The sequence below is a fragment of the Prosopis cineraria genome, unplaced genomic scaffold (assembly GCF_029017545.1).
Source record: "Prosopis cineraria cultivar Desert tree isolate PC_DT_omini unplaced genomic scaffold, ASM2901754v1 PC1, whole genome shotgun sequence".
Classification (NCBI taxonomy): domain Eukaryota; kingdom Viridiplantae; phylum Streptophyta; class Magnoliopsida; order Fabales; family Fabaceae; genus Prosopis; species Prosopis cineraria.
The window spans coordinates 1462279-1475828 of NW_026555332.1; positions in this window are offsets into that span (position 1 = coordinate 1462279).

Here is a 13550-nt window from a genome sequence, read left to right on the forward strand (position 1 = left end):
ACTCTAAAAATTCAATTTAAACAATAGATACTTAAATGAAATTAAAATACAAAGTAAAATTACTTCATTTTCTCTCATTTCTTGTGATTCTCTATTGAAGTTATTCATTTTTTATCTATATGAAATTGTTCATCGATTTACATGAATTATTTGTGTCATTATTGAATGATGATTTTATTCTGATTATTATAATCATGATAAAATGAATTGTTCATTTCTCTCCGTCAAGTTATTTATTAACCTATAAAAATTGTTTGTATTATTACTGAATCTTAATTTTATTTTAAAAATTATTTTTATAATTAATTATACTTAATTAAAATTCAAACGCGTTGTTAAAAATATCCGGATTCTTCTAAATATATGAGACGATCAGGTTCGAGCATTTCTTGGGCATGAAGAGACAAGGGTAAACTAAAAGTCGGAAAAAAACTGTTAACTCGGGGCCAGAAATAGTTACGTTTTCTATATAAAGGGCTGCGAGCAAGCCTAGGGTTGCATAGTGTTTGAACCATGCTTCAGCAGATGGCCGCTTCGCCGTCAAAAGTTTCTCAGATCCCCCAGATCCAAAAGTTCATCTCCGTCTGGGGATGAAATTTCTGGAGTATCGGAGTCTCTCGTTCCGATATGATTTTTTGCCGTTCTTTCCAATACATCTTCCAGGTTTTGCCTCTCTCAGATTTCCTCTTTGTCTACTTTCCTTCTCTCAGCCAAGCTTAATCTTCAATCCCAATCACCAAATCCAACCGAGACCAGGATGCGATCGAGTCGTTATTATCTCCATAAATCATCCATGGATCAGTAACTCATTGATCAGCGTGCTGTAACTAACTTCATTTAGATGCGACTTTTAGTTCTGGTTAAATGAACTTAGTTATGGCGCCTAATCAATGAGTAATTTAAACCATGACCTCAAGAATTTCTCCGCATGAGAACAAACCTAATCCCTAATGCCAGTCGAAACCAGGATGCGTTCGACTCGTCCGATCTCATGCACCTTGTACTCTCATTAGCAAAGATGAAACATTAGCCTCCTTCCATCTCTATGTGCGAGCATATTGTTGCTGCCAATTGGGGCAGAACCTATTGATGAGTGTGCCATAACTAACTTCATTTAATCAGTTAAATGAAGTTAGTTATGGCCACTGATCAGAGGTCAAGGATTGCTTCTAAATTGCTCTGTAAGATGTAGAGGTGGATGATCAAGTGGTCAATGAAGGCTTGGTTCTTTTTTAATAAATTCTCATGAGGTTGATCATTGGGTTATAGCTTTCCGTCAATCCATTAATAACTCAGTGATCGCTTGTATAAATTAGGCCTTGTCTGAGATTCATGGTAGATTTCATATTGTCATTGCCTATGATTTTGTTTTGTGCGTAAACTTATACTAGAATTTGTGCGGTTGTGCCTATGATTTTTCTGCATCTTTTGATCTGTACGCTATAGCTTAAATTTTTTTGTTACGATCTGTGGACTTGAAAAAAAAAAACAGCTTTATTATTGATGCTGTAATGGACTCTTTCTAAAATGAACGTGACTGATGGCATGATTTCGTAACATTTAAACCATGGATATAGGCAAGGAAATGTAGCAAATACTTATTGAGAAAATAAAACCTGGAGAGACATGTAGATCTACTTTGAGCTGTCTATGTAGACATGAAGAGTAATTGCTCGAGACATGGATCACCAAAAGCTTGCGGGTTATGGCCGTAGAAAAAAGCTTTTTTTTTTTTTTTTTTCCTTTTTTAGACTAGTTACTATGCTGTATGCAACAGGGCATTGGGCATTGGCTGACATTTTTGCTGAAGCTTTAATTTTATTAAATTTTTACTTTCCCCCTTAAAATATTTAGGCATTTTTTGAGGATTAGAGATTAAAAAATGTAAGATATTTTTAATTTTTTAAAATGTTATTATTATCTTTTTTTTAATTTATATTAAATAAATTACTTTATTTTTATTTTTAGAGTGAAACAATTTATAAAATAGAGATAAGTATAAAAAGACAGTGTTAATTTAAAAATAAATAATTATTTTATTAGAGTAAAATTTAGTTAAAAACAAGGACGTTGTTACATTGAACATAGAAGGGGCAATTGTCCTCATAAAATAAGAAAAATTTACACTTACTTTTGAGCTAAAATTGCATTTGTCCCCTTTTTAAAACTACACATGCCTACCATAAACATGAATTGCCCCACACTCTCTTTAAAATTATTCATCATGCATATTTAAAATTATTGTATACTCTTATATTTAATGTTAAAACAAATTTAGAATAAAAATTAATTATTATATTTTTAAATTTACCATATTATTTATTTAAATATTATTTTAATTATTATTTAAAATTATATGTTCTTCAAAAATATTAATATTTATGTAAATACAAATATTGCTCCCTTTAATAATTTTTTCTGGATCCGTGATTGGTTAAAGATGGTTTACGTTTTAATTGGAGGGAGTGTTTGGTTTGAGTGTGTGATGTTTGGAAACATTTGTTGTTGTGTTTATTCTGACATCACTTGGACCTCTTTACATGCCCTAGTGTTGCACACTTAATCGCATACCTTTTGGTGTATCTCAATATTCATCTTTGGAAGATTAAAATTGTACTTTGTGGTGTTGCCTTTTAGCATTTCTCCATCAATATTCATATTTGGTACATCCTAAATTCAATTTTACATGTCATTAATCACAAATTTAGCCCTTTTAGTTTAATTTACTACAAAAAGAAAGTAGAAATTGATTTGACTGTGGCATCCATACTGCTTTTTACAACAACGTCTAGTGCCTGTTGAGTCTCTCAGAAGCACGCCAACATTGCCTAAAGCAGACTTCAGCCTCAAAATTTAATGTGGTACCAATTTGGATTTTAGTTTCGATCTGTCAAAAATATTTTTGGAAGATAAACTATTTGTTAAATTTGAAAAAAGTATATCCCAAATGTGATTTGATATATTTTTGAAAGTTACTCAAACAAATCTCAAATGTGATAAAACATGCACAGTGCCTCATTCTGAGTCAATTCACCTATAATTTATATCAAGATTTGACTCCAAAATTGAGAATGATTATAATATCTCCTAGGATAATAATTTTTTGAAAACATTAAAATTAGGTTGATATTATTTCATTGCGCACATTTTTTTTATAATATGACAATAAAGTTATTTTAAATTGTATAAATGATAATTTAATTTTTTTAAAATGTTATCAGTCCACCAAAGTCTTTAGAAGACTTTTGTGTTAATAAATTTTAAAGTAAAATAATTATTTTATTCTTATTAAAAATAAAAAGCTCCAATTACAAGTTTTATTTAAAGGATAACAACTTTTATTTTATGAATAAAAAATTACAATTTATTTAGTATATTTCTATCTCAAAATAATAATTTTTGTATTATAAATTATAAGAATTAAATAAAAAATCACAACTTGTATCAAGTGTAATTTTTATTATTAAAAAAAATAAGTTTTCAAAATAAAAGGTACCAATCACAACTTTTCTTTAACAAATAATAACTTTTATTTAAAGAATAGAAAGAATTAAACAAGAGATCACAACTTGTTAATAAGGATAAAATTAACTTTTTAATTTAAAATTTATTTGACACTAAATTTTTAAGAATTTTAGTAGAATTATGACAATTTTTGAAAGAAAATTATTATTTATATAATTTGGGAAGATTTTGTTGTCATTTTACCTACTTTATTTTCCACAAATAATATCAGGCAAATTAGACCATAAGGAACAAAATTAATTATATACTCCCTCCATTGCTATTTATAAAGTAGAGTGAGAATAATCTTTTTATTCTATTGATAAGTCACGTTATTAAAATTTTTATTCTCTAACAAATGTTAATAAAAGAAAGTATATTATTAAAAGATATATATTTAATAGGAATAAAATTAAAAATTTATTAAATTTTTAAAATTAGGACTTGAAAATAGAATCTTCAACTACTAATTTGAGGATGGAATAATTTCCACACAATTTTTGCAATCTCATTGATGTGTTTTTAGAAATAATAATAATAGTAATTTTGGTCAAAAAAAGAAATAATAATAATTATAATGTCAATGTATCTCCTAAATGATATAAAAATTTTGTTCAATTCGTTGAGTTGAAGGTCGGTCCAGGTTTTACTACTCTTCTTAGCCGAGCTTTGTTCATAATGCACTGAAACCTCCATTTAATTGGCAGCCGAACAAATCAAGCTTTTATTAGAATTTTTGAAGGTAAATAAATTTTTGCTCTTTTATCCTTTCATAAGGTCTTATTTTAATTTTATAAAGTGTTTTCAATTTTTTAACTCTAAAATTAATTAAAAAACCAACACTGATTTTATAATTATTGATAAAATATTTTTATATATTGATATATTAATTTTAATTTTTTAACATATCAATCATCGGTGCAAAGACCATCAATTAACGTTAGCATATAAATGTTGGAAGACTAGAAAATACTTTATAAAATATCAATTTAAAATTTTATATAAAATTAAAAGATTAAACGTGCTTTTTTTCCTTTTTAGAATTTGCAAATTTTAGAGGAATGAAGAAAAAAATAAAAAATTGAAAAAAACATAAATTAATTTTTCCTAATATCTAAAAAAACAAATTCTAAAAACACATTTGTTGGTGTTGTTTGATTTGAATTTTATAAACATTTGTAAAATTCCTCCACAAAACAAGTAATGTATTTTTGGTGATATTTGATATGATAAATAAAATCAAATATATACTTTCAAATATATCTTGGTTTAGTAAATATAGCAATCATCATCATAACAAAATTTATAGTGAGTTTTATTATTCACAAATTAAAAATAACATAACTTCATTTTTCAAAAATTTAAAATTTAAAATAAAAGGCCTAACTTGAAACTTCAAATGCTTAAAATAAGTTTAAACTTTTAAATGATTTTAGATATGCGCCTTGACATATCCCAGTCCGAGTTTTCTGGCCCAACAAAAGTGGTATATTAAAGTCGCGCCAGCAAATTTAGGCTTAGGCTTCGTTTAGAAGGAGGCCATGTAAAGCTGAGCGCTGTCAAAAGCAATACTCTATTCCTTTCATCAGATTATTGTGATCCAAAAGATTGCCTTCGTTTGGTGCTGAAATTTCCGAAGCATCGGACGCCTTCCTTCTCCGATCTGAGTTTTAGTTGTTGCTTCCCACGTTCATCTTCCGTTTCTCTTCCCGTTATGCATCGATCGATCTTAACCTCTATCTTCAATCCCTATGCCGAACTCCAATCACGATTTGCTTTGCACTTGCGGCTACTGTCTCGCCATGGGTATTAGACGGTCTATATTTTGATCTTTGATTGTCTTAATCAGATGCTTTGATTCTCACAAAGTTTAACCAAGTTTTTTTGCCAACCAAAATAATTACTGTGATTTATTTTATGTTTAATTTTAAAATATTTTAATTAAATTATAATATTAGTTTTTTTTAATAGACTTATGATCTCAGTCCTAAACCTTTTAAATAAAGGTCGAGTTCACCCGTTTTTCAACTCTATCTAGAGTCATAATTAATAAGCCCACACACCTTCCATTTGAAACCAGTCAATGCTAAATCACTGTTGCAAATTCCATTTCAACCACTGTTTAATCTCCATGATCGTGAAGAAACAACCATGAAGTTTCTAAGAAACAATCCCTACCGCACAAGGCCTTGGCTTGATTGAAGTCCCGTAGGGCATGAAGTGTATATTTTAGATATTTATTGTAAAAATTGCGCTTACTTAGTATTATTTTTTAAAATTACATGAAGGATGTGACAAAATTTTATATTAAATATTAAGAATTTAACAAAATCCTTCATCTGAGCCAGTGACGTATTCACGCGGGGTTTCAAAATGTTCCTTGCAAATGGGCAAGTTTTTGTTTATGAAAGATGTTGAAATCCATTTTAACCACCCAAAAAATTTAAAAAAAGACACAAGGATTTTTGAATTCGTCCCCGGTCAAGTTTAAGAATTGTTCATTAATTTTTGTGTCTCTCTGTGTGTGAAATAAGGTTGGTTTGTTCTTAAAATATTCTAATTTTAGAAATACTCTGATACATGGTTCTAGAAGATTCCCCCACAATTAGAAAGTCTTGTATATGAATACTTCATGATAGATGGGTTAGGATAAAATCAGCGGAGAATCAATGGTGAGCGCAAGTTTTGTAGATTCAGATGGCTTTTACTTGCACCTTCAATTGGTATAGTAACCTACAACTCCACATATAGAACTTAAACAATTTGCGGAGGAGTACCCATATTTTTCTGTCATAGCAATTTTGCACATAAAATAATTAAAATGGAGTAATTATTGGATAGGAGGCGTAGTGAAAGATTAAAAATGTTAAAATTTCTATCTCAATGCAGACCGAACGAACTCGTTTAATTAAAGTAAAAAGAAGAGTTACTTTTTTTATTTGTTCGTATATTATACGAACAGCTCTCTAACTTGAACATTGTAATAGTGCTCCCAACTTCTATTCGTATTTGAACGTTGGTTTTTCTTTTTATAAGGTGTTTCATAACTTTCAAAGTGTTTGACCGTGAGAACTTTTTTAATTCTCTCTCATGAGTATGCCCCCTCCTATGTCATATATATAGATTAGGGTTTTTTTTCCTTCATTTAATTAGCCAACAAAAATTTAATTAAATTTATCTCATAAATTTAATTCATGATATCATATCTAATTTAAATTTATTTTATAAATTCAAATTATAAAATTGACACAATATTCTTTCATATCATGTTAGTTATTAAATTTAATCTATCATATAAAATTAAATTTAAAACTAATATAATATAATATAGTATAGTATGATATGATATGATATAATGTGTATATCACATATACATACATACATACGTACGTACGTACGTACATATATATATGATGATGATGAAACTTAAGTCGCTTTAGGCCATCAAGTTTAACTAAAATATAGCAATGAGTATTTTAGGTTCTTTTGCTAGAAAGCAATGCATACAAACCATTGATTCAAATGCCACAAACTAAGAAAGTTTCAACTAATCAAAACTAAGTTTAACTGCATGAATTAGATGTTTGTAATTTTCTGTTTTGAATGTAATGAAGTGAATGATGATAATGGAGAGCCCAAGTAAGATTCCTTAACATTTATCATTGAATTTCAAAATTGTATCAACACAAACAACCTCAATTAACTTAGGATAAAACAATTAAAAACCATTCAAGTGTAGTGCATTATTGGATTTAATGAACACTTAGTGATTTAGGTTAAGTGAATTGAAGTGAAGCATTGTGTTCAGCCTTGTTCCACATGAGTTTCAAACCAAAATAAGTGGAAGAAAAACAACTCAGGTTAAACACATATAATTAATATGGATCAAATTCAAGCATATGATGAACTTCGAACAAGGATTCAGCAAGAACATATGAACAAACCCTAGAACATCAAGTTAATCCATACATTCCAGATTTAAACAAAATGCTAAAACCTCAATCCAACATTCATAATCTCATCTAAACATGAATTAGAATCAAGAATCAATAACCTAAACCAATTACATATTCTAAATCCTCATGAAAACAAGATGAAATCATGAAATTAAGAAAGTAAATGAAGAATACAAATTTGGAAAACTCAAAATGTTAAGTCATCCTCTTGGAGCTTTAAGTTGTTTAGCCTCTCATGCTCTTCCTTTTCACTTGAATCAGATCTTGAGCTTAAAAGAACTTCATGAATATGGAATTATATGGCTTGCTGGACGAGTTTCTATGGCTGAATGGGAGATGAAATTGATGCTGGAACTTGGACAGAAGTGGACGAGATGAAGAAATTGGGAAGAAGAAATGAAGAAACGTGAATATGGAGAAGAGAAAAGAAGGAAACAAATCTGGACAGAGATGCATGCTGAACGTGAGGCTTGATTGGAGCTGGAATGATGAAGAATCAGATCTGGAACTTGGAGATGAATGGCGTGTTCTTCAAGAATGATGAAGGAGAGATGAGAGAATTTGAGAGAAAATCTGATGGAGAGAATGGAATGTGAAGAATGGAGCTCAAATTTGAAATTTAGGCTTATAAATGTGTGATAAATGTGAGTGAGAGTGATAAAATTAAAACTAAATGGTGGTGAAACCAAAGTCCAGATCTGAAGATGAATTTCCAGCTGAAAAAAAAATGAATTAAAATTGACAAAATAATTCTAGAAATTAAGGGAAATAGATGCGCCTAATGTGCTGATCAAAGAGCATGGAACGTGTGATCCAAGTATGAGAAACGTGACTTCATTTAGCTCTTTAACCAGCGGCCACCTAAGCATGCATTAGATTTAAATATGAGCATTGTATGAAAACTCGAACCGAACTGGCCGATTCACCCTGTAAACCAGCGATTCGGTCTCTTTTTTGGTTTAGGTTTTTACCTAAACTGGCCAGCCACTGACCTGGTGTGACCTGGAGTCAACCCGGCTAACCCGATAGTCTGGTCACTTTTTTAATTTTTTTTTGTTTTTATTTCTTTTTGAAATTGTAAAAACTAAATAAAAAGTAAAAAATTCAGCTTGAAAATTAAAAAAGCAAGGCAATGGAGGAAAAGCAATTTGTAACATTCCAAAAATTTAACCTAAAATTAATTAAGTTAATTAAGGATAAATTAATAATTTAAAAGATTATTTAGAAATAAATGATTTTAATTAAAAAATTATTATTGAATTTAATTTAGAATAAAATCTAAATCTTAAATTATGATTTTTAAAAAAATAGAATTATTTCTATTATCATTATTAGAAAAGTAAAAAAAAAAACTAAAGAGGGAGGTGAGGAACGAGAATGAGAGAGAGAGAGTGTGTGTGCGTGAAGGAGTATAAAGACAAAATAATAATAATAATAATAATAATAATAATAATAAAGAAAGAGGCAAAGGAAGAGATGAAAGATTGAGGTGAGGAAGAATAAAATTAAAAGAGGGAGCTTTTATCATGCGAGGCCCACACTCATTTTTCCCTTGCTTCTCTTTTGTATTCCTCAGAGCATGAGACTTCGATAGAGAGTGAGAGAACGTGAATCGCGGGTGGAAATTTTAATGGTTAAACTCTAAAATAAGATATTTTAGATAAAATTTTAAGTATTTTAAAATTAGGTAAGTATTCTAAGCATTTCTTTTAGTCATATTTTTTCTTGAGTTGCAAATTTTGAGATTTTGAAAAATTTAGGGTTTGAAAGGGGGATAAATTTTTTATAAGTAAATCTGGTTATTGAGATTGTTGGTAGTGTAATAAATATTTTAGAATATTATTTTATTAATAGAATTGTAATTTGAGGCTTTTGAGTTTATCCATAAATCTCTATGAGTAGATTTTTAGGTTAAATCTAAAGATATAAATTGATTTGTTAATGTCTAAATGATTATTTGAGATGAAAAATAAATTATTATGATTATAAAATAATGATTCTAGGCAGATAAAGTTTGTAATTTTTGAGTATTTTTAAGTGCAAATTTTTAAAATAAAAAGAGAAATTTTGATATTAAATAATTTTTTTAGTCAAACTTCATTGAAATTATTGTGAAGAAGGCTATTGAATGAAATAGATATCTTCAAATATATGAAATTAAATTTTAAAACTCAAGAGACTAAGACTAAGGTCTTAAAAAAATGAAATAAAATAAAATAAATACTTAGGTGTTGAAATATGAGTAAAAATTATGTTAATAATATCATTGACATATTAGGATATGATTAATTGTAGATAATTTTTGTTTTGGCACCATTCAAGCTTTAAAAAGTTTTGAAAGTTTTGTAACTTGATCGGTAACCTTTGACCTCTCAAAGGTTGAGGTAATCGGAAGAAATCTATTTTATGCACTTGTGTGTTAATTAATTATTCATGTTTGTAAAACAAATGAATATATATATATATATATATCTAAATTTTAAAATTTTTATTTGTAATGCATATGTGACTTTGTTGAAACCTTATAATGTGTGATCAAGTTAATTGCGACTTGATATAAGTAATGAGATTGATGGGTAGTAATGATGGGCATACTCTTGAGTATAAATTATAGATGATGCATAGTGATGAATTGTATATGAGCATGTTGAGTTTTATATGATGATAATGTGATTTATGTGGCAATATAAAAAAGTTGATGCAAGAGGCACGACTGAAAAATGATGATTCTTGATGCTTGTTGAGCAAAAAAGTTGATGAGTATGTGGGATAATAGTGAATTATATATATGATTTTTTGAAATACATTTTCTCATGAGCATAATCATATGACTGGAATTCGCTTTAATAAAGGAGTTAGCGGTTATGCAAAATTCATATGGTACTTGGCTATTAACTAATAATCTTAGGGGTTATAGCCGTTACTTACTTTATATGGTACTGTAACATTATTTCTATTAATGAACTTGATCCAACTGGCCTACTTGGAGTTTTGGGTAGAGCTAGTCTTGGGTATGACGCCCTATAGTGTGTGATTTGTGAAAAACCATGTTCATAAGTGAGTAAAGTAACCCTAGCTCGGTAGCCCTTTACAATATGATTAAGGTTTCGGGTAGTCTCACCACATGAACGATTTCTTCTGGTTGTTGGTCCACGAATTTCATATCAAAGAAAATAAGGGGAATATAAGGAAGAGATTGATCATATATATTATTATTATCATGCCATTTGAGTGATTGATGGCTATATTAAGAATGTAATTGTAATTGTGAAAATGAGAATATGTGGTAAATATGTGAATAATGTATTTGTGGCTATTTGTGCCAATGTTATACTCAGCTTTATTCTTGAGATTATTCACATGAGTTAAATGTTAATGTGATTAGCATGATCTTGATATAATTGTTTACATGATCATCTTAATGAATTATTAGCCACTTGCATTCATGATTGATTATCATGCATTTGTATAACTTAGATGTACCTCAATTACTGAGTGGTTGTACTCACCTCTTCTCTTTTACCATATTACAAAAGCTAGCTCATTTGGGAAAAACAGAGAAAAGGAGTATTAGGCTATGTGATAATAATCACTTCTATTAGCCTTTATCTTTTTATTTTAATATGTGTATTTAGTTTATGATATTGCCAACTAGGACAATATATTCTTGATCCACTTGCATTATGAATTTTGTGTTGCGTGAAAATATATTTTGGGCCCCTAGTTATGTGGTTTGGTGCTTATGTTTATATGAATAGGTCAAAATATTTATGCAAGTAAAAATAGTTATTATCTATTTAATTTGAGAACTTGATTGTTATTATGGTCTCTCCTTATGTTTTTTTATCTCCAAGGGTGAGTAGTTGATATTAATTATATGTGAATGAAAAAATTCATGCATATGATGGGCTATTAATGAATAGATGATATATAAAATATGATGACTAGGTAATAGTCATTATGATAAATATGATTGAGTCCTTGGTCCCTCGCTACCAATTATGAAAGGGTTTGAATGGCCAAATGTTATGTTGGTAAATATATATATATATATATATAATGTAAAGTAAGGCACAGAGAAAAAAATAAAGAATGAAATTTTTCTCCCATGTTGAGATGTGTTTCCTTAATCATGCTTCTGTATATGTTTAATTGAATGATATGAGTTCTTCAAATATTTTAAAGACTTTGGATCCCTTAGTTTTATATAGTTTGTGAGAATACATGTTAAGGACTTATTTAGATTAATCTCTATAGCATAACCCTTTCGGGTTAGTTCTTGATTAACCATAATTAGTGTGATAATTTAAGTCCTAATTTAGGACACCCATTACACAATTAAACTAGATTTCACTATCTGTAGTTTAAACGTTAAATAAAGAGCCTTAATTATAAGTTTGAACTTAAAAGATTCACTATTCTTTTAAGTTAATTGTGCCTTAATTGTTTTAATCTTTCATTATTTGCTGTTGTTTATTTGTCTAATTGTTGCTTAGCATTTATGAATTATGACTGTCACTATTAATGATTTTAGTTTTAGCGATGATTAGTTTTAAAATTTTTAATAATTGAAGGGCTATAAATTATAATTGTAAGAATGAATATTTAGAAAATTATATTTTATTATTGTTAGACTTTTGGGTAGTTGTAATTCTATAATTCTTATTGTTTTTATATCTTGTATTGGAGATTAATCTTGAATTTGATTGAATATTTTTATAATTAATATATTTTTATTTAAATTGTATTATTTTAATCACGATCGATTTGTCCTCTGAGCTAACCCTTAGTTTAACTCAAATTGAACTACTAACCCATAATCTATTGACTTAATTGATTCAATGATTGACCTAATTTTTAACACCTTGATATAAGTCACGCACAAATGCTTCTCCTTTGCCTCATGATGATGTCATCTAATATTTCCCTTGGATTAGACTTCAATTCACGTACAAAAGGTTGATGCATTATCTTGGTGATGTCATCCAATATTACTTGCTAATTATTTATTTAATTTTCTCAATTAATTTTTGAATTAAATGCCAACTCAGCCCCATCAATTCTGGAATTAAAATGCTAAATAAGTCTTTTTTAGCTCTTGAATTCTCTAATAAAGTTGACTTAGTATTGGCTCCTTAGTTTCAAATTTTCTTCCTCAAAAATCTGAAAATAAAAGATGTAAAATTAAATAAATCCTAAAAAGAGAATTAAAAAGGAAAAAAAAGAATTAAGGCCCAAGATCTCAATTAGGATATGAAAGTGTCAAAACAATCATTAAATATCATTATTAGGTTTCATAGAGTTAATAGAGAAAAAACAACTTAAAATCGAGAATTAAACCCTAATATGCACAATTTAATGCTAAAAATTAAGTGTTTTAATATGTAAAATATATGATAAGTCAATATACATGAATATACACACACACATATATTTCAAAAATATATGTATATTAATTATATATATATAGTTAATTTTATATATCATATACATATATACATATCAGATATATATATATATATATAATTATATTTTAAATTTTATATTTTATATAAATATTTATCAAATAAATATTCAATACACACACACACACACAAAATTCGTTCACCCTAAAAAAGCATTACATTCATTGAATCTAAACACATTCTAGATTTATTGAACTTGGATATTATAGCTCGGGTTGAGTATTCTTATGTGTGACCTTAAAGGCCCACACAAAGTTGGTAGTAAGCTAATTATGCTACTAGCCTACAAGTCACAAGTGACCTCTAACAAAACATTATAACTATCCAGTTTATATAGGAATCGATGATTCGATGTAACCTGTCATGTAACCATATTATATCCTTTTTATCATGCAATATTTTGGTCAAGTATGAGATATGAAATTGTCACTCCTTTACCTAACCATTATTTTATTGATCTTTAAGTGGACTGATTATAATAATAGAAAAACTCTTTTCATTATAGTATGGTCATACATTTTTTTCAGTCTTACTCATCGAGGGGCCCAATAATATCTATGAATTAATACGAGGGACAAACTCTATCTTCACTACTCATATTTCTCTATATGAATATCACTAAACT